The sequence below is a fragment of the Peromyscus maniculatus genome, chromosome 2 (assembly GCF_049852395.1).
Source record: "Peromyscus maniculatus bairdii isolate BWxNUB_F1_BW_parent chromosome 2, HU_Pman_BW_mat_3.1, whole genome shotgun sequence".
Lineage (NCBI taxonomy): Eukaryota > Metazoa > Chordata > Mammalia > Rodentia > Cricetidae > Peromyscus > Peromyscus maniculatus.
In genome coordinates this window covers 120,735,836-120,763,751 of record NC_134853.1, presented here as the reverse complement: position 1 = coordinate 120,763,751, position 27,916 = coordinate 120,735,836, and the positions used below count along the sequence as shown (strand labels likewise).

The window sequence follows — 27,916 nt, the reverse complement described above, 5'->3', positions numbered from 1 at the left end:
CCACTCCCACAAGATATAGAGAGTAGAAATGAAGGGAAATCCAATCAGAATTAAGAGATCCATTAGAAGTTACCAAAGTCGTCCTGTGAGCGGTAGGGCAGCCTGGTCCAGCAGGCTGAGGAAGAGGTATTAGGTCTGCACAGCTCATGAGCATCATGCTGGCTGCCTTGGGTTCAGACTATCTTTCCAAAGATGTTTTTGTGGAGAATAGCTTTGGGAGAATTGTTTTCTTGTGAAGAGAAGACAGAGCACCTGTGTTTCCCAGGATGCAGTATTTGGTTCTTAAGCTCAGGCTTCTTGTGTAACACAAGGCACTGCATGTGTAAGTGGCAGGCACCAGCTCTGTCCATAACTCTCAGGGACCTGAGTCACAGAGAAGCAAGCAATTGGCATTTCTCTGCCTGTTGTGGCTGCCAGCATCCATGAGACCCACTAGTTTGGTGTGAATAAAAGGTCTTGATTTCTTCACGGTCTTGACAATATTTAAGAGCAAAACCGAATCAGCAGGCTTAGAGACAGGCAAAATATAGAAAGCAGAGGAAGAAAGGAAACAAAAGGATTCCAGGTCTTTGGTCTGAGTGGAAGGGGGTAGGGTTGGGTTGCACTACTGAGATGGAATCTATAATGCAAGGTAGAAGAGCAGAGGCTGCTGGGAAATGGCCATCTATGAAGCATGAAGCTTGAAGATGCAATCTAAAAGAAGGCTGGATTAAAGGTACAGCCACAGAAGTTACTGACATCAGAAGTGTTTGAAACCATGCGATTGGATGGTGTGTTAGACCCTCACTAAGCCCAGGACAGAGAATTCAAAAGAATCACGCCCAGTAGAACGGTTATCGCAAGGGATACACTCAATATATAGCTGTCAATCAAAAAGCCAGAAACACATCTAGACTTTGCTGGAGCTGTTGCTTAAACTAAAGCTGATTCACCATTACCTGTCTAAGGCTAACCCAGACTTCCTAGCATCAGAGTGTCACATGGCTCTCAGTCACTTCCACACACAAATGATTTCAGATTTCTCATTCCCTCACATGCAATACAGAAGCAGAATGTAGTCCAAGGATCACAATTTCAAGTTCATTTAAAAAGCAGTACTGCAGGGTATCTTGTAAAAGTTCTACAGAATCTACAGAATCATTCATTCATTTGTTCAAAAACAACAAAGTATCTGCTTCATTGAAGAAATACTAAATTAACTACAAACTAAAAGCTCTAAGGGACCAAAACCTATAAACATTTCCTTAAAGAAATTACCAAATCAGAGTGATGGCCAAAAACGTCAGCCTGGAGATTAATTCCTTCAACTCTTATTAGCAAATTTGGTATCTTCAGCAAATCAGTCAACCTGTATAACTTTCTACTTCCCTATTATAAACAGATCAATTCAAAAATGCATACTCACAAACAGATGAAGCCAGGCTTTGTAATGGAGCACCTGGCACCTCCTGCAAAAAGTGGTGACTCATTCATCACAACCAGCATAAGTCAGCCAGGGAAGAATTTATTACTCATGAAAAGTAAGTATTCATGAGCCAGTTAGAGTAGCACATGCATCTAATCTCAACATTTGGGAGGCAGAAGCAGGTGGAGCTCTATGAGTTTAAAGCCAACCTGGTCAGCTAGAGCTAATAGTAAAGCCTGATCCCAGAGAGGCAAGTATACATCATGTGGCATCTCTTATCTTTGTCTCCTAACTCCATAGCATCAGTTGTGAGAATACAGAACCTGGAGCAATGGCCAAAACCACAAAAGTGGAACGATGGGGTGAAATCACAGGGTAAAAGTAATTTGAAGGGGGAAATTGGAGAAAATGGTTGGGGGTGTTAATTAGGATAGGGAGGGTAGGTCAACACGGAGAAAAGGAGGAGCTAACAAGGGTGTCTGAAAATGTCATAAGGAGTCATATTATCTATTTACCTAGAATTACAGAGAATACATATAAGTCTATATATATTCACATATGAATATATAAACTATATATGAGTATATGGTTTAAGTGAGATTTTCATATCTAGTGACAATGGTTTCCCCAAGACCCACTGACTAACAAACCGCCCACACCAGGCACGTTAAGTCCCCTTATGAGTTGCTAGTCACGGAGGTCCAAGACACTCCTAAAACACAATAGGCTACTGCCTCTGCCTTTCATTGCCCCCCAGGGGTTGAAGGGAAGTCCCTGTTGCTGAAGACACCATGGACTTCAGACATGGAAGGGAGAGGATTTGAGCTGGATCCGACCTGAAAACCTCTTCCTGAGAACTAACTTTTATGATGCTAGGTGTCACCGAGCGAAGTTCCAAAGGGAGAAACTACAAATAGTCCTTCCTGCACAGCTATGACACCTGTGAACCGCAACCGTGACCAGGATGGTGCAGCATCTTCAAGAGTACCTTAGTGATGCTCACATCTTGGCAGTAACCAACAGCTCTCTAACTAGACCCACTCAGCAAGAGGGAAATCATGCTCGGTACGGAAAAGCTACCCAACCACTCAGAGCTAGTGTGATCACAGATCTTGGAGGACCTAGAGCTGCCCCTTTACTAAACTGGCATAATTCTTAACTACATTCTGAATATTCTACCCACAGATAAGTGCACCTCTCACTCCTCAGTGATGAGACCTCTTCGCAACAGATGGGGACCATTATAGAAAGCCACAACTGATCAGAATGCAAGAGCAAGTGACTGTGTGGTGCTCAGCCCAAATGATACATCACAACACAACTCCTGCGCCCAAGGATCAGGAACATTGCAGAAGAGGGGACAGAATGGCCGTAAGAGCGAGAGGAACGGGATAGTGGCTGTGGCATTGTGTCTCCTGGGTATGTCAGCAAATCTACACACCCATGAAGTCTCAACACTATGACCGCCTAAACAAGATGACCACCAACAGACGTGCTAGCATGGAAGGGGTGGATTTCACAAGGCTCCAACCCTAGACAAAGAACTACAGGCAACTAAGGAATGCTGAGATTGGGAGAAAATAGTCTTCCCCCAGGAAGAGCCCTCCAGTTGGTTATCCAATACCAAGTAGTCATTCCTGAAACCGTATTGAGACTGGGCAAATTGTATTTATATATTTAGGAAAGCACACACATATATATGTATGAATGAATGTATTACCTGTATATGTAACCACTATTTTTTAAAAAGTGGCCATGAATTTAAAAGAGCAAGGGTGGGACATGGAAGGGGTTGGAGGGAGGAAAGGGGAAATAATGGAATTATATTTTAGTGAAAAGAAAAAAATTAAAGGCCACTTACTTGGGGATAACAAAGAGCATTATCAATGTCACGGAAGGATTAAAGTACTCTGAAACTTAGAAGCATAGCAAAAATAACAGTAATTAACACTATTAAGTTCCTACTGGGCTTTCCTTTTTTAATACACCTCTACACACACGTAAATGTATGATTATTATTCCCATTTTCCAAATGGAAAACCAAAAGCCAGCCAACAAAAATTGGGAGAGTGGGAAATAAACCCAAGATGTGTGTTTTCAGAGTCCCACGCTGCCACTGTGTCCTCCAGGCAACCAAGAGTGTGTTCTATGGCATATGTTTGTGGGGAAGGCACACTCTCCAGGGCAGATACTGCTCTCCATCTGTTCAGAAGGATAATTCATAAAAACCTAAACATCAAGTGGACAGGTTTTCTGCATTGACTAGGGTACTATTTACAGATTCTAAACACTGAATGAGAGGATTTACTTCTCAAGCAAGACACAATCACAGTGCATCAGGGATAGACACATGCACTTCGTGTCCTCCCAGTCAATGGGCTGGGAAGCGGAGCTTGGAGGCTACTGTAAAGGGGAAATACTCTTTGCCAGCTCTAGTTCCCATTGCGTTGACTAACTGATTTAGTTTAGTATGCATTTCTCTTGGATGCAACGTTTCCTTGATGTTTTTTTTTTTCTTTTTTACTAATGTGAATAATGGGACAGATGACTAAGATATGGCTTAGATACTATGGCTGCCCATGGACATTTATTTTAAGTGATAGAGTATTCACCTGGGTTACTCAAGGCCCTGTGTCTGACAACCAGCACAGTACACAATAAGCAAATAAATATTTTATTTTCTCTAACACCATACCCCCCAAAAAAATCTTTATTTCATTTTACTTAATTTTCAAAGAAATGGAGGCAAAATGCCCTAAATAACTAATCACGTAAACCAAAGGTTGTGATTGCTCAGAGTAATATCACAAAAGTCTTAGTCTTGAGAAAAATAATATTGCCATGTAAAGTAAAAGGGCTTGATACCAAGTAAGTGTAATTAAGATAGTCACAATTAGTTGGGTATGGTGGCTCACATTTGTAACTATGGTACTTACAGTGTAAAAGTGGAATGACTGGGAGGGAGATCAGCCTTGGCTACGTAGTGAATTTGAGACCAGCCCAGTCTCAAAACACCACCATAGGTAACAAAGATAAGATTTAAAAAAAAAAAAATGAGTCTTGAAGAAACTATAGCAAAATATTAAAAATGGCCAGGCGGTGGTGGCGCACGCCTTTAATCCCAGCACTAGGGAGGCAGAGGCAGGCGGATCTCTGTGAGTTCGAGGCCAGCCTGGGCTACAGAGTGAGTTCCAGGAAAGGCGCAAAGCTACACAGAGAAACTCTGTCTCGAAAAACCAAATACATACATACATACATACATACATACATGCATGCATACATGAATAAGACTGTCATTTGAGCCTGGGGGAGAGTTAAGTATTTTCATTTTCTTTTTTCCCCCTTTGCCTTTATTTTAATTGAAAAAACAAATTTTCATACAATAGATTCTGATCATGCTTCCCCCCGCCAAATCCTCTCAACCCCTACCCAATTCCATGACTGCTCCCTCTCTCTCTCAAACAAACAAAAATAAAAATGAAAACACACACACACACACACACACACACACACACACACACACACACACACACACAAATAGAAACTAAAATAAAATATGTAAGCAAAAGATCAATAAGACAAAAAAAAAAATGCCCAAACCAACAAAATGAGGCAAAAAGTCTACAAAAATATCACTGGGTCCATTTTCTGTTGGTCTATCTTGAAGTATGATTAATATACCCAGTGAGACTCCACTGAAGAAAACTGAGTTTTCCTTTGCTAGCAGATATCAACTGCAGATAGCTTTGTGGTCAGAGGTAGGAATCTGTGTCCACTTTCCCCTCTCAGCGATGGGAACCCACCTGGCTTGAACCTTTTTCTGACTTTCCTTTTGAAGCACATGTATTACTTATTTTAATTACGGAAAAAGTAGTTTTCAAACAATTTGGAAGGAGAAAGCAATGGGAAAGGCGAACAGAACAACTCAAAACATGTTTATTTTAAAATATGTATATTTTACCTACACATATGTATACGCACCACGTATGTGCCTTGTGACTGTGGAGTGTGCCAGAAGAGGGCATCAATTCCCCTAAAACTGAAATCACCGATAGTTGTGAACTGTCATGTGGGTACTGGGAACCAAACTGGGGTTCACTGTCATGTGTGCTCTCAAACTGGGGTTCACTGTCATGTGTGCCCTCAAACTGGGGTTCACTGTCATATGTGCCCTCAAACTGGGGTTCACTGCCATGTGTGCTCTCAAACTGGGGTTCACTGTCATGTGTGCCCTCAAACTGGGATTCACTGTCATGTGTGCCCTCAAACTGGGATTCACTGTCATGTGTGCCCTCAAACTGGGATTCACTGTCATGTGTGCCCTCAAACTGGGGTTCACTGCCATGTGTGCTCTCAAACTGGGGTTCACTCTCATGTGTGCTCTCAAACTATTGAGCCGTCTTTGCCGTCCCACATCTTCTATCTTCTCTCCACTGAACCTTCTCAAGCTCTTAAAGTATTGGGCTCTTTAGAGAGTTATGGTTTCCATGTTGCTTGGAAGTTCACTGCACAGGGGCTGGAGAGATGCCTCAGTGGTTAAGAACACTGGTTGCTCTTCTAGCGGTCCTCAGCACCTACATGGTGGCTCACAACGATAACTGTATGTAACTGTCTGTACAGTCCATATCGTCTTCCAAAGGTCCTTATTTCAATTCCCAGCACCGACATGGCAGCTCACAACTGTAACTGTATATTACTGTCTATATAGTCTATACAGTTGATAACTGTATATAACTCTATACAGTCTATAATGGCAGTCCCACAGGGTCCAGTGCCCTCTTTTGGTGTGCATATATACAGACAAAACACCATACACATAAAATGCACAAATAAATATTAAAAAGAAGTCCATTGCACAAAAGAACCTTCTTGTACTTCTTATATGTTGGAAGCATTTTGGATAGTTGTTTCACAGGTAGATTAATGGAGAAGGAAGGGGGAGGAGGAGACAGAGGAGGAGAAAGAAATGCCGGCCTCCTTTGCCAAACCATTCCAGAAAAGCCCCACTTTGTTAGGGGAGTTCTATTTATGTCGTGGTCCATTATCCAAATGAATAGAGAGCATTTGGTCTGAGAGATGGGGTTCACATTCAGCTGGCCAGAATGGCTCAACCAGTCCTTGGCAAACCCAAAACAAGGGAAAAGCGTGGCCCTTACAGGGAGAGGAGGCACAGGTGGGGCAGGAAGTTTGCTTGGGCCTTCGGGAGCCAGAAATCCGTGTGGTGGGTGCATCATAGACATGGTGTAGACATCAGGTTCTAAACAAGTCCTCAAGTTTTATAATCAATAAATGGCAAAAAGAAATCCCAGCACCACTTACAAAATTTAGACTCAGCTTCCCTCTCCAACTCCTCTCTCTCTTTAGAAACATCAACTACCCATTTTATAGACATACATAGCTAACTGCCAAACCCTGAATGGAGAGTGCAGGTAACCAGTCCCTGAATGAACTAGTAACCATGCAACTGGGACAGAAGATTAATTTACCTCACACAAAAGTCTAGACATACTTTCTGTCAGTCACAGATATCAAAATGGCGAGCTGAAAGCTACCTTGTGGAAAACACCATCCAGAACTGATTTTCTTAAAGAAAAAAAAACTGGCTCTGCTGGCCAGAAATGTTGAATCGAGTCTGGCAGAAGGGCTGGAGTAGCGCTACACAAACTATATAATGAGCTTCGGCAGCTGTTTACATCTGGGAATGTGTATCACGTACACATGACTCCATATGCAACCAGAAATCCTTTAACCACTTTCAAAACACCAGTCATAACACAGTCCCAAGAAGAATAATAGTATGCATATTTTTAAAAAGAATACAATGATTGGAAAAGCTTTGGGAAATTAACACAGCCCTACTGTGGAGGTCAAATTCATATGTAATACAAAATGAAAACAAATCTGGCACACTCAACATTTGTCTTGTGGCTGTCATGGGCAGACCATGCAATGGTGAAAGAATAAAATTGGGACCGGGGTGGGAAGCACAGGTGCGTCACACCATCTGTGTGGACACAGGAATATTCTGCTTGTTCACACTGCTTACTGGAGTGAGGTCCAGGCTTCCTGCCACTTGCCCAAGGCAGGTCGCCAAGGCCAAGCACACTTGCACACTTCTTTCCTCATAAACTGCTTCTATGAGGTTGTGAGTCATCAGCAATGCCAATGCAACCCTCAAAGGCCACGTCTAGCATGGTTCCAGGGATGGGCCAGACTAAGGAGGCAAAGATATGAAGACAACACAAACCAACAGCCATACAGATATACAGAAAAGCTAGGTTTGGGTAGATTGGGCCCTCAGATGGAGAAACATCAGCACCCTGAAGCTCAGTGCATCTGTTACATAGAGTTGAACAGAGAGAGGTAGGGTCATTGCATACAGCTGAACAAGGAGGTATGGTTATTGCGTACAGATAAATAGGGAGGCGGGATTTATGATATACAGTTGAACTGAATTGAGGTCAAGTTAATCTTGGTAGAAGTCTGAAGTCTCAGAGGGAGCAGGGGCTATTTTGTGTAACCATGAGGCATACTTTTAGAATTTCAAGCTATTTCAATTAGGTATCATTGATTTCAAGAAATCAATTTCAAGTTGGAATTGTATCAAACATAGAATGTCTACACAAATTTGTTGTGGACTAGAGGGAAATCTACAAGCATGTCCCTCTGTCCTTTGGCGACCTCTGGGTCTGGTTCTTATCCCCAAGACTATCTGCAGAGCCTCCCTCCTTTCCCATCATGACACTCTTAGGAAGCTGGTAAGGGAGGGCACAACTGTTTTGATCTCCACCTTTTTCCTATGTATTCTCTAAATCACTTGGCATTCCAGCACCTGTAAAGACCTATTTTTATAACTCCAATGTTCATATTGGCTCATATAAACAGTTCTCAACCTGGGGGCCACAGCCCCTTTGGGAGTCAAACGATCCTTTTACAGGGGTCCCTGAAAACTAGCAGAAAATACAGATTTTTTACATTATGATTCATAACAGTAGCAAAGTAACAGTTATGAAGTAGCAACAAAAATAATTTTATGGTTGGGGGTCACCACAACATAAGGAACTGTATTAAAGGGTCCAAGAATTAGGAAGGTTGAGAACCACTGCTGTAAAAGCTAACCGTTACATGTGCCCACTCTGCAAACCGCCTTTAGCTACCACAGTGAAGGTAAACTATGGCTGGGGTACCATGTCAAGGGCTTAGACTTTGGAATGAGATAGACTTGAGTTCAAATCCTGACTTTGTCTGGCAAATCCTATGACCTTGGGCTCATTACAGTCCTCAGTCCAATGGAACTGGTAGGAGTAGGGAATGAGATAGCTTCTAAAAAGCAAGAGCAGATCTTAAATTCTACATTCTGGTGCTACCTAGAGACTAACTCTTTCAGATGATAGAACTTCTCCTCCTATTCAGGTGATAGGATTGAGAACAGAGAATATGTTTTCAACTTGTCACTCCATCAGAAAAGCTGTCAGGGAAGAGTATTCACTGCTACCAAAGTGATTCAGCTAGCCCTACTCCATTTCTTCAGCTATAAATGAAAGAACTATACCCACCCCCCATCACGGAACTCGAAATTCTAAGGGCCATGTACTTGGAAAATGCAGCCTAGCCACACACAAGTGCCTGCTCACACCTGGTCACATTCTCTTCCCATCACATATGTCAGCCTTTGATGAACTGGACTGCAATGTGGCTCTCAAAGGCAAGGCTGCCTTACATGTACTTTCCATCCATACTTCACAGGAAAATGTGTACCATGGAACATGTGACCGACACAGAAATGAGTGTTAGAGCCTTCTCCATATCCTTCCAAAGGGCAAGGAACTTGCACACATAGCCAGTCTCAAAACGTTCGTTGAGAACACAGCTTAGAGAGAAACTGAGAACGTGGATGAGGTCTTCCTCTCAACTCATCTCTGTAGCCCTGGGCTACACTGCTTGGCACAAGCTGGATCGGCTAATCTTTCTACCCTGGAGACATGTCAATGGAACTGAACTATGATCTGCTCTAAGAGAAGGAGGAAGAGGAGGTCTCTCGGGTTCTGGTTCTGCCGGTGTGCTCAGTAATGCTGCCCTAGGTACTTTACAACAGCCCTGGAAATCAGAGATGATTGCTACAGGATTGTCAAGTGTGTGTGTGTGTGTGTGTTTTATTTTTTTATTTATTTATTTTTTTTTTTTTTGGTTTTTCGAGACAGGGTTTCTCTGCATAGCTTTGCACCTTTCCTGGAGCTTACTTGGTAGCCCAGGCTGGCCTCGAACTCACAGAGATCCACCTGGCTCTGCCTCCCGGGTGCTGGGATTAAAGGCGTGCGCCACCACTGCCCGGCGTGTGTGTGTTTTAATGAGTAGGCAAGAGTTCAGAGTGATAAAGTGGCTTGCCCCAAATCCCAGAGCCAATGAAGAACAGAGCTGAGATTTGAACCTTCTGGACAAAAGGAAAAAAGGAGATGCTAAGCAGACAGTAATCCTGGTCTGAAGGGAGGTCAAAACAACCATGGACTTGGCTGAAGGTGAAGGCTGCGAAGCCTGGGCTGAATGTCTTAGCCAATGTTGACTGCCACAGGACTTGCTCTCTGCAGACTACCCAGCAGGAGAAGGAAAGAGTATTAGTGCATTTTCCAGCAACACTGGCCAGGCTAGCGGCTTGTGTAAGGGCAGTGCCAGCCTGCTTACTACTGACAGACCCACTCGTTCATGCCAGCTCATCAAAAAGTTGCAGGCATCTGAGCTCCCAAATGAGAACACTATGGACATTTTCCAGACAGACAGATAGGAGGAGAGGGGCCCTGAACAATTCATCTTAAAGGAAGAAACATAATGACTCTTGATTTTTGGTTTTGGTTTCTTTCTTTTTTTTAAAATCAACCTCCAAGCAGTCCTAGCTCCCACATGTTTTTTTTTTTCACAGAAACAAAAAAAGAAACTTATTTTTTAAAATGCATGAGCAGGACAGCTGCTGCTTCAAGGGGCGTTTGGCTAAGTGTTTTTAATAGTTTTGTTAAAACTTAGCATGTAAACAACGCTGTGCCTTCTATGATTAGAGGGGAGGCCAATCTAACAAAATCAAACTTGTTTAAACGTCCTCTATTCTTAATAGTGACATCAAACAGAAAACAAGACTCTTAAATATCCATAAACAAACAAAATGAAACACTCGGTGTAATTCATTTTGAATGCATCTAGGAATTCAGGAACGGTTTTCCCATAGAGACCTCGGGTTTGCGAGCTCAGAGTACGTCATTCTAATGATATGAGGGTGACCAGGGAACTCTCTCAAATGTCTTTGGCCTCTTGATGCTCACATATCTTAGTCCCAGTAAGGCTAAGGAGGCATCTTCTATATCACGAGGGCTTACCGTCCTGGGTTTAGTGGGGAGGCAACCATGATTCATGATGCTGGAGAGAAATTAAAACCAGATCAAGAATTAATTTCTCTGAGCTGGAAGAAAGGAAAAGAAAACAAAAGAGGACAGATAGAAGGCACTGATGTGTGTTCACTATCCCAAGCCCGCTGGAGCCAGGAGCATGTGTGAGGCATGCTCATTACATGTTCAGCGTTCAAAGGTGTAACTAAAGGAATCAGTGTTAAATACGCACATGGCTAACTATCCTTTCAGACTACTGGAGGTAGCGGCCCGCAACGAGCTCCGCATATTGCTTGCTGGGGAAGATTGGGTCGTTTCTATCTGAAATCAGTTCTGGGCAGCCCTGTAGCATCTGCGCTCGCTCGCACACTACCTCTAAGTAAACAAACACATGAGGTCAAAATTCGCAACCCAAGCTGCGCCCCACCCAGAGCCATCACCGGCTACTTGGAGAACACACCGCCCTCGAGAATACTGTGGGGGTGTGCCGAGCAGCTCCCTGGGTCCAGAGAGCCTGACCCCTCCCCTCACAGAGCAGCCCTTCTTCTCCAAGTTCTCCAGCACTCCTCTGCCTGGCTTGCTCTCTAGGGCACATACCTGGTTTGTCACCGTTGTTGTCCCCAAAGCATTCTAACAGCAGGCACCGGGAGGAGAGAAGCATTTCAGCCTTCCATTTAGGAGCTCATCGGACTGACTCACAGTCTAGGCTTAAATTACGTGTTTTAACTACTGATCCCTGTCCCACCCAAAGTCATACTTAAGTGGATTCAGATTAACAGAAGAACAGCTACCGTGCTGTTGTCTGCCAGGAATTGTGTGAGATGATTTAGAAGGAATCGCTACGGCTAGAACATACAAGGCCCCCGCCCCCCCCAAAAAAAAAACACCATGCTAGGTAAAATTGTGCAATTAGAAACCACAGGGCTCATGGGGGAACCGGAGTGGGACACACCACTCAAAACAAAATTTAAAAGACAGAAATCTAAGAACAGTAGTGTCAGAGTTCCACACGCGTTCAGCGGCTGACGCGTAATTGCAACAATAAAAGTGGCACTCTGCCTTGAGATCAACCTGAAGGAGACTCGTGAAGTGGCTATCAGAAGGGGGGGGTGCAGTGTGGAGTCAGTGGGAGCCGGTGGGAGAGGGCTGGTGAAACCAGATGTGGGCAGGTGTGGTACCTAACACAGCTGTTGAGTTGAGGGAATCTGAGTTCCCAAGTACCTCACTTTGGCCGAGTTCATTTAGTGGTTTTCAGATCCTTAATATACTTGAGACTCACATCAGTAAACTCCCTGGTCCATCAGTAAGGTTGAGAGCGTTTTTCATGTTTGAAACAAATGGTTTTTTCTTTTCTTTTCTTTTCTTTTTTTTTTTTTTAGCTCACTGAGCCTTAACAGCACTAGAAGACGAAGTCCACTTTCTAGAAAGAGAAACTGAGGCTGGGGGAAGGCAAGTGATTCCCAGTGCCACATCGTTGCTGATAGATCAGCCACAGAGCAGGTCTGCAGGCCTTCCTCCACTGTCTGAAACACTGTTGGAAGTAGAGGAAGAAATGCCCACCTCTTCCGGCTTGGAAGTGGAGTAGATCCTGCCCTGACTCTTTCAGGATGTCTTGCTGTCTAGGCCACTGAGACACAGACACCTGCGTGGTCCCTTACTCACACTACGAGCTACATGTGGAAGATAACTCAGCTTCACACCACAATTTTGTTTCTAGTCTCTCAACTCTTGTGCTGACGCTCAGACAGACTGAAGAGAATTTTAGTGGATTTTCCGAAGCTGGATGATTCACTTTTAGAAGCCCCTTTTCCTGGTTTACAAGAACTCTTCCTGGAAGCTGATGTTCTTCTCACTCTTTCACAAGGGAGAGAAAGCTCTTACTCCGTAACAACAGTCACTGCACAGGGAGTCTGACCAAGTTCTTCACAGCTCCGCACCTGCCCTCAGAATCAAACCCCAGCATGCCCTGCTCTCCCCAGGGAGCCAGGCAAGCCCTGTTTCTGCTCCTTCTTCACTGGCCACTGGTTGTGCTGTGTGGACAGTCCCCCAGCGTCCCATGGGTTCTCACTCCCAGACTCCGAACTTGCTATTCCTCATTCCCTCATTCCATCCCCTGCTACCCACTGCTTCGTCACGCCATTTCCATCTCCACATCTCAGCCTCCACGTCCTCTTTCCCCCCAGAAGCCCTCTGGAGTTCTGTCCCAGATCTAGATTCAACGTCCCTCACAGGTACTTCCCTAGCTCATGTACATGCCTACTGCAGCCATTGACTCACTTTACTCAACTCTCTCCCGCAGTTGCCCGGTGGTCGGGTGCTGGGACGGGGGGACTGTGTCTGGTAATGCGTAAGTGAATGAATGCACTCACACAGCGTATTTCACAAAAGAGCATCAGTGTGCAACAGCTCACCTGATCCGGTCCTTCTTATGAGGCAGATGGGAAATCAAGCAAAGGATCCAAAGTGAATGCATTCATTACCCTGGTCCTGTGACCAGTACATGATGGCACGAACATTCTCTCATCAACTCAAGTTATAAAAACTATGGTGTTCTAACCACTCGATACATGATCAGACAGAAATCCCTGACCTTGTGGAACTTACATTCTAGAAGTGTGGGAGACAATGCATCAAATAAATGAATGAAATATACACTACACATTAAATCAGTTTATCAGACAGGGGAGAAAGGTTTCATCTCTCTGAGATGATACAATATGAACAAAGACAGAGGTGAAGAAGTGATCTATGCAAGTACCTGGGCTTTTTGGAGAATGGATGGTAAGTACCAAGATACTCCAGCAGAAGGAGGCCCAGAAAGAACAGCAAGAGCCGTATATACAGTTAAGGGAAAGTGAGCTTGCACCTCCTATCTGGATATGAGAATGAAAACATCTCCTGCCTGCCTGCTATGTGTCAGAAGAACAGAGGGATAACCCACCAAGACACAGTCCCTGTCCTTAAAGACCTCACAGTGTGCCCACATATGCTGGTTTCACTTTTCTGGGATGATGTCGCAAGCTCTGAAATTCAGTGTGCTCTATGGAAAGTGGATTCACTCTTTAGCCTACCCGAGGACAATCCCTTGAAACTGCTCCGGCAGACCTTCGCCTAAACGAAGAAACAGGTGGAGGAAGCTGCTCCCATTGGGGCTTCCAAGGGACAAACCAGGAGTCATCTTCCACATGTAAACAATGCCAGCAGCCACATCACAAGGCAGGGTGAGCTGTGGCTTCTCATCAAACATATGAAATTAACAGAAAACAGTCTTAAAATGTATTCGTGCTAGGGAAATGACGTCATAAAGACAAAGGCTTCCCTGTTACTTAAAGTAATGAGAACAAAAACAAGGATTTATAAGCTTCCCAGCTCTAACCTAAATTTGCTGCGCATTATTTTTCTACATCTCCTTCTGCTTTAGAAAAACCACTACTAATTGCATTCACATTACACAGTATCAGCCAAACCTGGATTTCAGTTTCCCCCAAGACCACCAACAGTCTCAGGTTACAGCGACTTTATTAAATAGTTTCCCCCCTGCTCTGTTTTATGCAAAAAAAAAAAAAAAATAGAATGCTGTAATGCTGTTACCTTTTGGGATAATTAACCAGATAAATGCTTGATAAGTAACAATTTAAGAAAATCTCCAACATAGGAATAAGAGGAGTGTGCACATTTTTTTTAACTCACAAAATAATGAAGGATTTTTAAAAGTATACAGTTTATTGGTGGCTGGGAGCCTGGAGCTAATGAAAAAAACATTTATGAGCCTGGTTTCCATAGCTCTCTTTTGTGTTCTCTGGGTACAGATGCTCCTGGCTGCATTCTAGGAAAGCCGGGAACTTGGCTGGAATCAGAGAACATGGAGACCTGGAGAACCATCCAGCTTCACCCTGCTTACACCCCACCGCCATCAGGGCCCAGCTCCCTCACAAAGGGTAAGCAAGGCATGCTTGGTCATCGATTCTGGAAATGTTTCCAGCCTAAGTCTTCCAACCATGGGTTCTGCTCCTGGCACTTCAGAACATGAAATCTAGTTTCTGGTCAATCCCATCACCCTAACAACTACCAGCATTAAGTGGGATGCTTCAGCTCACAGAGCACATAATGGCCAACCTCTTCTCGAGACGGCCATCTCTTGGGATCTTGAATTCTTTCTGTAATGACCACTTCAGACTCCCACAAGGTTCTGACTGACTCCCTATCGGTACTAGGAGGGAAAGGACATGGTGAGGACTGGGATGGGGGACAGGTGTCCTGGTCTCACAGTGTTAGAGAACCAGGACTATCACTGTTGTTTTCTATTTCATTCCTCTACCCTGTGGAGCCCTGTATTTCCTTGTGTCTACCTGTCTTTTACTCAGGAGGAAGCCACGTCCACCATGCTGGACACAGAGTGGAGGCCATTCAAAGGCACATTTGTGCCATAGAATCCTTGTTTAATCTAATGCCTCAAACCTAACCTCCTGAACATGAATTTTAACTGAAAACAAAATAAAAACAATATTTCTTCAAGTTACAGGGTAAATATGGGACATTCTCATGGTAGAATAATACATTACTAAAAATTCAGTTTGGGCTTGGTATGGTGGTTGCGTATCGGTAATCCCAGCATTTGGAAGGCTGAGACAGGAGGACTTCAGTGAGTTCAAGGCTAGCCTGGGCTACAAAGTGAGACTTTATCTCAAACTTTAAAATAAAATAGTTTCAAAGACTATATTTAAATATTACACTGTAAAAATTTCACCAGACAGTTTGGCAACAATGTGCAGCGTGGTGATTTTTATTTTGGTGTAGAGTTAGTGGTGCATAGCCATCACCACAGCCCCTCTGAGAACATTTCCTCCATCTCCAAAATTGCCTCTAGTCCTTCCTCTTGCCTTTTCTGCCAGGCATTTCCATTGACTATAAATGTAATATAAAAGGACCCAGACACCCGACAAAATGCACTTGCAGTCTGTCTGTATTGTAACCCACCCTGAATCACATCCTACCACACGAGTGCACCACACTCACACTCTGTTTATCAACTCACAGATGTTCCTGTTGCTACTGCACTCTGGTTATTGTGAATAATATTGGCAGTACAACTTGGACTCAGTAGATTACTAAAAAAAAAAAAAAAAAAAAAAAAAAAAGTTGTGAGGAGGAGGAGTTAGGGAATGGATCTGGGAGGAGTTGGGGGAGAAGTAGAGTGAATATGATCAAAATACATGGTATGCACTTGTGGTATATTTTCTTTTTCTTTTTTTCTTTTCTTTCTTTCTTTTTTTTTTTTTTTTTTTTTTTTGGTTTTTCGAGACAGGGTTTCTCTGTGTAGCTTTGCGCCTTTCCTGGAACTCGCTCTGTAGACCAGGCTGGCATCAAACTCATAGAGATCCGCCTGGCTCTGCCTCCCAAGTGCTGGGATTAAAGGCATGCGCCACCACAGCCTGGCTGTATTTATGATATTTTCAATTAAATACTTAAATATTATATTTAAAAAAGAAACCACCAAGCTAAGACAGAAAAGACAGGGAAGATTAAGTGGACACAGGAAGGGAGAGAAGTCCCTATCTCCGGTGTTCAAATGGACTCTCTCACCAGAAATAGTCAAGAACTCTAGCACTATAGACAAAATTTGCTGAGAGGGTTACCTACACACAGACAATATCCCTTGTCAAGTAAGAATGTTAAAACATCAATGAACCAAGCTTAGGACCTAAAATGTGTGTGACCTTCCAGGATGGCCTTACTCCTTTCCCAGGTACAAACTGGAAACTTTCTGGGAATCTCAGGAACAAGATAATGAAAGTTATTTATAATAAAAGCATGTCCATAGTTCCCAAGTGTAGCCTTGTGATCTAAGGTTTTAGCTTAGAAGCTATAATCCTATCCTGGGCATACCATGAAGGGTTCTAGGATCTCACTTAGAGTCTTTAACCACCTTTGAGACATAATGTCAGAAGTCATTAAAATCCTACCTGTAGGTATTGAAAAGATAATGGTTATTCTCTCGCAAAGCCCTATCCACATTGGGGTATCCCATCCTATCCTGACAATCTGTCTATTAACTTTCTGCTTAAATCTATGTTGAAACCTCTTTTTAGACCCTGTTCCATACTGGCTAGCCCTAAAATTCTTTTCTGCAGTGAAGTCAAGAATCCTATTTTCCTCTGAGTAGCTAGCTAGCTGTCACTGTAAAGAACTCCACTGGCTGCTGCAGGTGACAGTGTGCATCTGTGTGTAGGGTCTCTGGCCACTGATGCTGGCAAACACTGTTGCCAAAGCAGCAGTAGTATTTTCTATTTCCACCAGAACTGTATTGAAGTGTGCTTCTCCATATCCTCCCCAGCACGTGGTACTGACCATTTGTCTTTAATTACCGCCCTTCTATGATGTGCAGCAGTATCTTCCTGTGGCTTTAATAAAATTGAAATATTCAAAAACACTAAGAAATGCTTACCATATAATACTAAGAGTCGTCAAACAAGTATTAGCATTGTTTATACAGAATGATCTCATATATATGTAAGTACTACCTGGGTATGAAGACTGAAAAAAATCACATCAAAATCTTGACCCAGGATATGAGAGCATCATTCCTTTTTTCCTTTTTTTTTTTTTAGATTTCACCATAAACTTTTTGTATGATTAAGTATATAGTAAAAATACATTCAGAAATTAAAATAGTACTAAAACAGTAGCGCTACACACTGAAGTCTTAAGAATCAAGTCCCAGCTGGGCAGTGGGGGTGCATGCCTTTAATCCCAGCACTCGGGAGGCAGAGCCAGGTGGATCTCTGTGAGTTCGAGGCCAGCCTAGTCTACAGAGCAAGATCCAAAACTACATGGAGAAACCCTGTTTCAAAAAAAACCAAAAAAAAAAAAAAAGCCCTAGACTTGGTTCTTATTATAAATTCTGGGTATTATTTGCCAAACCCAGATGGGCTTCTTTCTCTCTGCTTCTGAGAGCCTACACCAGAAGTCAGCCAATGGCAAACTGCAACCCTGATCTGCTCTGTTATCCTATGACCTATAAATTTAAAGACAGTTTTTCACATTTATAAATGGCTAAGGAGGTACAAAAGGCGACAAACATTTGCAACACATGAAAGTTGCATGGAATTCAGATTTCAGTCCTATGAACACCTTCAGTGCATCCCTGTTCTCTGCCATCTCTGCCTATGGCTGGTAGAGCAGAGCTACAGAGATTCTGCAGAGGTCACAGGGTTTGCAAAACTTCAAACCCCTACTAGTCAGCCCCTTCGAGGAAGTTTGTTTATCTTTGCCTATGCATCCCTCATAGGAGAAAACAAACTCAGTTCTTTCATTTTTAATGAAAGTTCACTAAAGTTGAAGAAAATGTAGATTAGCCACTCTGTATTTATTCATATTAATATGTCTCCTCTAGAAGATAATGTAGTTGACAGAAACAATATCAAAAACTTTCAAAGCACTTGTCTTTATCTAGCACAGAGAAGGTTCTCAACACTTGAACAAATAAATGGATGGATGAAGGGGTGGGTGGTGAGTAGGTGGATGAGCACCTGCGTTGGGTAAATAGGGAGGAGGTGTGAGGAGAGCATTCCTATGCATGTATGTAATCAGGACTCATTAGGTGCTAATGTGGACTGCATGTGACAGCCAGCCCCATTGTGGATTAGAAGGGATCAGGAACAAGGCAATCTTCAGGAACCTCTGAGTAAGACAATGAATATGAACCAGCAAATCTCAAAATTAAGACATACAAATGATGCCAAAGATGTTTAACATCAGCTGTCAATCAAAGAACGTTAAACAACGTTTCTCTTCACAAGCTAGAAATTTCAAAAGTGACAGCACACAGAGCCAGTAGAAGCACAAGGTCATTTTCTCTCAGTGAAGCAGAGGGAGGTATGCACTTTCCCAGCTTTTATGGTAGGCACTGCATCGTATACATCAGAAGCCATCTCTCTTAGAACCAGTACTTTCATTTCTGAGAATTATTGCCAAGAAAATAATCATAAATGTGCATAAGGATTTACAGACCACAGCATTGTTTACACTAGCAACCAGACAGAGTGAGAGTAGGACAGAGAAATGCCTCGTGTCCAACAAGAGAGAAAATGAAAACTGTCCAACAATCCCACACGGTGCTAAACTGTCAGTCACAGATTAAAATGCAATGGTTTGAGAATTGCTTTTAGATATAAAACGCTGTTCTCACAAATGGTGGCCAGCAGAAGAACTACATCACAAAATCAGCTTCCAGGGACAAAGCCCATCTTATTAGAGCAGACATTTCCATGGAAAACATTTTAATGAATATAAGCTTAGATGACAACAACTATCTCCTCTTTGCTTTTCTTCTTTACTCATTTTTTTTTTGCTATAAACATATTACTGTTATTATGGTTTAGCTATGAATTGTCCCTCACAGGCTCATGGGCATGAGCCCTTGGTCCCCAGCTAGGAATACTGATTTGAAAGTGTGTAGAATGGTTGAGATATAAAAGCTGGCTGGCAAAGGCAGCAGCACAGGGAGGGATGGGACCCTGAAGGTGACAAGCCAGCTCTGCTTCTGTGCCCTCTCTGCTTCCTTTGGTCACTAAATGTTGCACCAGGCTCCCACACCATTGATCAAGTTAAACCATCTACCACAGGTCCTTTGCCGTGATGGTCTATTACCCATGAACAATGAGCCAAAATAAAACCTTCCTCCCTCAAGTAGACTGTGTCAGGTGTTGGGTCACAGCAATAAGGAAAGTAATCAATACACAGTGATTTAATTTTATCAAGGGACTATCAAGATGCAAAAGAGAAATAAAGAGAAAAATATTAACTAATACAGAATAGGCCATATGTCCTATACTGACTCATTCAATAAGTATCTCTTTAGTATAGTCTATGTCCTAGACTCTGTTCCTTCATCAATAAACAAAATAGACAAGTCTCTGCCTTCATGGAGCATCTGGAGTATTTATATGTCCCATATCTCTGTGTCTCCTATATCAACACACGGTACTGGACAGTAAGTAAAGCCCCCTACATTAGAAATCAATGGTGGTTGACTTCTGAACCAAAGGATTCAGCCCAACAAGGTACCCAAAGCATACATTCTGTGTGTGTGTGTGTGTGTGTGTGTGTGTGTGTGTGTGTGTGTGTGTGTACAAGTGTATACTGTATGCTCATGTTCATGAGTAGGTAGGTACATGTGCTCCTGCTGTACATGCATGTGAAAGCCAGACAAGCATGTGATATCTTCCTCTATCAATCTCCATCTGGGTTTTTGAGACAAAGTTTTATTTGGGTTTTTTGTTTGTTTGTTTGTTTGTTTGTTTGTTTGTTTGTTTGTTTCAATGAAAGCTGGAGCTCATTGAGTCAGTGAGGCTGGCTGATCCCCACCAAATATTTTATATTCACATACACAGAGAAGACTGGTGCTCAGCATGCCTTTCCCCTCCCCCACACCCCATCCCCAACTCTCTATGGACAAAGCGGCTAAACCTGGGATACTGAAACACAGCCTGACAACACAGGTTCCTGGGGCAATTCTGAGGCAGCCTCCAGGCACTCAGGAGAGGGGAAAGCTGTCAGATAATATTTCATGAATAGCTCAGCTTAAGTTACTTGGACCAGCTGGGACTTTCCTTAAGCTACTTTTTCCTCTGGCCAAAATCATCCTGGCTGAAGCTGCCTGGCAAGTGTCACGCAGCAGCAGAGAAGTAGGTCTTTCTGTTTTCCTCATAACTCTAGGCACTACCTCTTCTTTGGGCAGGGGAAACCCACAAACCTAGGCATCAGCTTATGTAAAAAGTGGCTCCCCAATGGGCTAAGCTGCTGAGAGACTTGCATTCAGTTTCAGAAGACAGATTTCTCCTTTTGGGCCCCAAGTTGTTCCCTACGGTTCAAAACTCAGAGTAAGTGCACAAAGGTATTTCTGTCCCCCACCATCGTGAATCATGAGCACACCAACTCCTTAGGATATTTTTCAAATGCAACAGTGAAATTCCAGCAGTTTCCAGTTGGTACCAATTCTATGAACTGTGCAAAAATATGAAGGGTCTTTGCAATCAAAGCTACCAGCTTGGTAGATAGGAGTCACTGGGAACTGAAAAATCAAAGGGAGATGCTGTACTCATCAGCATCGTCTTACCACTAGAATTCTCTCCCAGGTAAACTTGAGAGGAAAGGAACCTGGCTCCTTGGTGTGCATGGATCAAAAAAGGAAATGGTACCAAGGTTAAATGTCAGTTGTGCAAAGCACAATGTGAGTGCAGACTTCCTCCACAGTCGTTCCAGTGTGTCTTCCCCTGGCATTATTTTGAAGGGATGGAGAAAGGGCACTGTTGCTGGAGAGCTTCTCTCCAGGTTCCACCAAGCCCCGCAGTCCCACAATCCAAGTATAAAATAATCACTCAGATGCTTATATTACTTGTAAACTGTATGGCCATGGCAGGCTTCTTGCTAACTGTTCCTATATTTTAAATTAATCCATTTCTATAAATTTATACCTTGCCACATGGCTTGTGGCTTACTGGCTTCTTTACATGTTGCTTGTCCTGGCGGTGGCTGCAGTGTCTCCCTCTCCTTCTTCCTGTTTCCCCAATTCTCCTCTCTCCTTGTCCCGCCTATACTTCCTGTCTGATCACGGCCAATCAGGTTTTATTTATTGACCAATCAGAGCAACTTGACATACAGACCATCCCCCAGCACAGCCAAGTACAGATCATCTCAGACACCTGCACTCAGGCCCGTGGTCCTAATCATCCTCTATGCGGACCTGCTGGGTAAAGCCAAGAGGAACCCGAGAACGGGCTCCCACAGGACAAACAGAACATCCCACAGCAGGGCACAAGGCAATCACTCCCCTTGATGCACTCCTTGGGCCTGCTCCTAGAGCACCAGCTAGAGAGGAGTCAGTGATGGAAAGAGCATACTCCAGGCTGAAGGAAGGGCCTGGTGCCAGAGGGCTGAATTCCACTCCCATCTCCTCCCCTTCCTAGCTGCAACACCTCAGGTGAGTTATAGCTTCTCCTCCCTCACCTCCCTTTTTATCTATACAGAGGCAATAAAAACAAGACCCACCTTGTAAGGAGGTGGGTTGTGCAGATTCCATAAGGAAATGTTATAAAGTCCTAACACTGTTAGTACCCAACCATCAGAGTAGGGGCTGCATCCAGGCATTCATCTGACCTGTGTAACTTCCCGTTAACTCCTGGAATGTTAGTTCCTAAGTCCAGAGAACCACTTCCCACTAATGTAAGATTCACATCAAACGTAATCCATACATGGCAGAAACATCTCAGGAAGCTAGGAGAGAAAAGAGAAGGTAAAATTCATCCTCTACGTATTAGCCGAAGATGTCAGATCTCTGGAACAATGTCCCTCTTCTTTACTTCCCTAAAGTCCTCCCTATGCTAAAGGCAAAAGAGACAACAACCAGAGTCGGTGGAACTGCGGCTTCTGCTTCCATAATCCACCTTACTGAGCACTGGTACAACGACAGAGATTTCATGAAAGAGCAAATGGGCGTGGAGGGCAAGACTGCCTGACTTCAAGGTGGCAGTGGGTAGAGAGAACCCTCTACTTCATGGTGTGCCTTATAGAGAGTGCCAGACATTCTAATGGCTTCCAACATATCAAACTGTTTACCAATTCCATCCTTACGTCCTCACCAACTTGAGCTTCCACCAAAAGGACACCTGCTGCTGTGAAGCCTTACCAACTCCGTTTTACCAGACAAATTGGAAGCTTTGGCTTCCAGTTAACTATCTTTGGTTGATTAAAAGCAAGTTTTGTTGTACCCGTTTCGCAAAACCCCCAGAGACCACCAAGGAGCCAGTTTCAGGTGCAAGCACATAAGGGTCCTTTTATTCAGGTTCAACCCGGACCGCCGCATGGCAGATGGAAGGAAATGTGGTAACGGCCACAAGCCCAAGTGTAGAGGGGTTTTATAGGGAAAAACCACAAGCTGGGAATTGGCAATTTGGGATTGGGTAGAAGGGGCAAGGTGATTTTTTGAAACTATTGGTCTAGACTTTGGGTACGAAACCACGATCCGCTGAACAGGATTATCTGGACTGCTCGGCAGGATTATCTAGATATCTCCAAGGGCCATAAACCACAGACAAGATCTTGTTAAGCTTTCCTTTAGACAGCAGACAGGGTGTCTGCAGGAGGATACTACTCTATATCCGTTAGAGTTATCATGGCATATTCCTGAGCCTGTAAAGTTAAGCCTAGGCCTTCACAGTTTCAGTTCCATCCATGCTTCTTAACATCTTCATAATATTTTGTGGTGATATTGGTAGAATACATTCAGAATTGGATTGTGTTGCCTATGCCTTCCTCAGTTTTCTCATATCTCCTATACCAAGTATCTTGTATTGAGAACTGCTGTGTTAAAAGATTTAGATAGTATGCAGATTTAATGCTCACGGTGATGCTATGAAGCTGATATTAATAATATCACTTTATGATGACAACTTGAAGACCAAGGAGGCCAAATTTTATGGCTGTGAGATCAGAACTTTGTAATTCCCCAGCACATTTTCTTCTTCCACTCAACTCATAAACAACAGATAGACCATCTCTCCTGCCTTTCCATGGCAGAGCCTTCTCATCTGCCTGCAGCCTCTCTAGCCCCAGGCTGCACCTTTTCTCTATCCCTCTGAGCATTCCTGACACAAGGAGGTCCAGTGTTTAAGAAACTAGTATGGGCTGGGGACAGGGCTGTGGTTCCACTGGTGAAATGCTTGCCCTGCAAACAATCCCCAGCACCATGTAATAAAAGCCAGGTATAAGTGGCATGCATATACAATCCCAGAGCTGGGGAGGATCCCTGAGCTCACTGAGCAGCCAATCTAGTCTCATTGGTGAGCTCCAGACTAATGAAAGACCTTGTCTGCAAGGAGTTAGATTGTGTCCCTGAGGATGACATCCAAAGATAGATGCCCTCTGGCCTCCACAAACATGTACACATATGTATGTGTGCAACTGCACACACACACATACATATGCATTAAGAATAATCCCACACAAAGAAGGAAGTAGATTCAAGGACGACCAGCAATTTTTTTTTAATTTGGCCCCTTACAAAAGGAATTTACACACTTGACACATGTATCTGCTCCTATGACTCAGTGTCCAAAAATACCATCTTCTGCTCCATAAAGGGAAGATGATGTGTTTGTAGATCTAAGGTGACCATAGGTAATCTCACTATTAAAGAATTAGCTAATGATCCAATGGTATTTGGGTTATTTTAAGATTTGTCTTTCTTATTCTTAATTATGCATCTGTGTGTATGTGCCTGCATGTGGGTATGTGTACATGAGTGTGGGTGCTGAGGCCAGAGCTGTCTGATCTCCTGGAGCTGGAGTTACAGAGAGCTGTGAGCTATCTCATGTGGGTGCTGGGAATTGAACTTGGGTCCTGCGGAAGAGCAGCAAGTGCTTGTAACCACTGAGCCATCTCACTATCCCCTGAATTATTTTTTAAGGTGTAAACAGAAGATGCTGTAAACAGAAGTAGTCACAAAGAACTCTAAAGTCACAAAAACTTTAGGGGACACTCGGGAGGGCCAGACTTCTCCCTTGTGCTTGGAGACCACCTGACAAGGACCCTGAACCATAGCTAATCCTAGAAAAGCTTGAGAAGCTTCATGGTAGCTTCTGCTGGAACATTAGCAGTTCTGTTGTATTAGTAACCTTCCCAGACGGCTCATCTAGACCCTGGGACAGAAGTGTGGGAGAGCATAATTTGAAAAGCAGAACTATCATCCCACAGTCTACACACCTATTCCAAGTCCCAGCTCAGGAATTAACCACTGAATGGCTCAGTTCGCTCTCTACAAATCGGAATGTTCAAAGGAGGTGTGGGATAAATTAATACAGAGGTTAATGCTGGTGCCCTGCAGAGAAGAGGATGAGAGTTTAGACCTTGTGTGCTCACCATCAGCATCACCACCGTTTTATTTCTTTTAAGTTGTAAGCACAACTCAATTAGCAGGATACAAAGGTTTGGGACTCGACCTTAACCTGAAAGCACTTTTTTCTTTTTTTTGTAAAAGACTATAAAACACGGCCCTCATTTTTATGAATAAATTCCAGTCTGGCTATTACCATAAATAAAAGAACCAGAAGGGTGGAGCCATGGTGTCCTGATGAAAATGGGTACAGTTGGGGAATAAAGGAAAACGTAGGTGGAAAGGATAAATAGTGAGAATGTGGGTAGGGAGAAAATAGATGATCACCATAAAGTGTTCTCGCCTTTCATCTCTGACAAAATACATTTATAGGGGGGAAACACATATCTCTATGCTAATTCCACCACAGAGCTGACAGAAACAGGCCCCTGTTAAAGGAAGATAGGACTATTGTGGCAAGAGGCATCTAGAAATAATCCTCCAGGCCTCATCTTATACAGATTTTCAAACTTCTCACCATTTCCTCAAGAAAGTTGAAACTCTAAACTCTACCCTAGAATCCTACTGGGTACAGACACAACCCATGGAAAGAGGAAAAAACTCCCTAAGCAACAGAACTGGGATCGTCCTCAAGTCCAGATGGTCACTGCCGCGGGCATCCCCTTTGTATTTCAGCAAACTCATCCCCAAAATGTCAAGCACGCATGTCCCTCGGGGGTATTCTGAAGACTCACCACACACAGAGCCTTAGTCCATACCCACCAGCACCAACACTTCCATCTCCACACGTGGCTCTGGGAGACACTACACCGCCCCTGCCTCTGCAGCAGGTAGGTGGGTCCCATGAGCCAAACTGCCAAGGGAGAATCCCAAGGGAGAAGAGGCACACAGGGCCACACATTAGGACATTTCACAAACCAGCCAGCCTCGGCTCCCAAAGCTCTCCCGGAGTCAAGAGAAAACTAACGCAAACAACACATGAAACGGAGACAAGAAAGCTGAGTTCTGCCCTCCTTCTAAAACCCTTCTCCTCTCTCACGGTTCCTGCTCTTTGGTTTTGATTAGAAAGCTCTTCTGTGCCTTCCCTGCCCTTGCAGCTCCTGAAGCCCCATCCCAAACAGGGATGGCCTCTTATTAAAGACAATTGTGCTTTAATCTATGTACCAGAGCTGGCTAATGATACTGTATTGGGGTTTGGTCCCTTGCCAAGAAGTAAACAGTGCCAATATTTGCAGACTTCCAACAGGAAATTAAATAACTGCCCTGCTGGAAATATGAACCAATTTACAGTGGTCAAACCTGAATCTTCCAAAACACTGGCATGGTTTATGTGCACGCAGCACTTAGGGACGTTTGAAAGAGACCGGGAGGGATTGGAGTCAGGCTCCACACAAATCTTCAAGGCAGACCTAGAAAATAGTCCTTTCTCCCCTCTGCCCTGGGTCCATCCTTCTTGTGGACAGAGACAGCCAGGCGATTTGTATCACACCACCCTGGGAAGTTAAGTACTGCCGAAACCTCAGGCAGGGCAGCATTAGAGCCACAAATCCAACAGCACAGGCAGGCCGGAAATACAAAACTCCACTTCCTCCCAGAAGATACATTCTCCCCCGCTCCATTATAAAATGCATATTTAGAAGCTGCCCCCTTACACTAAAGCTCTCCTTCTGCCTATGTGATGTTTTGAAAATGGTGTTGTTGGGTGGGGGCGTCTCTTTCTCGTACTCCTTCTCTAGCACCCAGCCCCCAGCACAGTACCTGGCACCCCCCAGTAAGCACTCAGCAAACACGGTGCATTCTCTTTCATTATAATCACCTGCCGGGCAGCAACAGGCATGCAGGGCGTCAGGCAGACCCTTCCAGAATGCCAGCTGGACAAGACACATCCCTGCCAACTTCACAGAGCTGTCACACACCATGACAAAGAAGACGCCTGCTGTGGACTGAGCATCTGAGAGAGAGATACCAGGCAGGGTGCAAGGGGGTTTCCCTTTGCTTGTCAAATGCAATGCTCACCATAAACAGTTACCCTCACCTCATCCTGCAAATGAAGATGTGGTGGCACATGGAGGCTTGCCAGGGTTAGATCTAGAGAGGCAGCCCTGAGCGGTCTCCAGGGACTGTTGTGGGGACACGTGAGCAACTTGACACCACCATGGACAAAGGAAGTGAAGAAACTCATGTTGGTGAAACCCCCCCACCCCCCACCCCCCATCCCCCACCCCCCACCCCCACCCCCCCACCCGCAGCCCCTTTCCTTAGACCACACCCCCAGAACCCTGCAGGAGGTCTGCTTTCTTTCAGGACCAGTTGGGAAGGCACTGGTTTAAAATGATTGTGTGAGATAGTGTGTGGGATGGGTCTCGGGTGGCAGGCACGTGTCCCCAGTGCAGACCCTGAGCTGTTGTGAAAACAGTTAATATGGCCAGCTTCCAAGAAAGGCTGTCTGTGGGTTCCACACAACCCCCAGATGGGGACTTGCTCTCCCTTAGTTCCAACCACAGACAGCATGGCATCTCTCATTCTGCCAGATGACAGCACCATGGTCCCCAAGTCCCCGAGGCTCTAGTGGAGAGAGTTCCAGAAAACTTTTCCAAATGGGCAGTCCCCATGTCACAGGGGTCTGTCAGGGACTAGACCTGGGAAAACGTCATTTGTAGCAGCTCCCCGGATGGCTCAGGGCTCACACTGAAGAGGAATACTTGAAATGAAATGTCTCCACTCATCTGCACAGGCAGAGAAGCACAGACCCAAGATCCACCATCACTACAAGAAGTCACCAAAAGCACATTTGCCACTGTAGAGGGTGTTCATACATGGAGCTATGCTTTGAAAGTTAGCGTATTGCTACTGAAGTGGTATTAGCATTATTATTCCTTTTGTCTTCATTCATAAATAGTATATTATAGATCTGCATGCTCTCCTGTTTCCTCTGATGAATATTCCGGGAGGAAAACGCAAGCCTGAATCCCATAGCCAGTCAGTATACAACAGTTATGCATCCTCCCGAAATACAAAATTACAGGCAACCGTTCAAGAAACAAAGAGACAAGCACAGTTCAAAAACAGCAGAACTGCTTATCCCCCTAAGACGTAATATTTAAAGATATAATGCTCACAGATTAGCATAATTACTGGTAACCCTCCACCTCTGCTTTTCTCCACATCCAAGAAGCCTTCGTCACTAGGAGACTCTCACCGACACGATTAAAAAGTGAGCAAAGAATGTTTCCCACACGGAGCAACCTG

At 44.0% G+C, this 27,916-nt stretch overlaps 1 protein-coding gene across 1 annotated transcript in view; it reads right to left on the bottom strand.

Moving 5' to 3' along the window:
* The window catches only part of Ror1 (receptor tyrosine kinase like orphan receptor 1), a 371,662-nt gene that overhangs the window by 310,451 nt on the left and 33,295 nt on the right, over window positions 1-27,916 (bottom strand). The window lies entirely within an intron of this gene.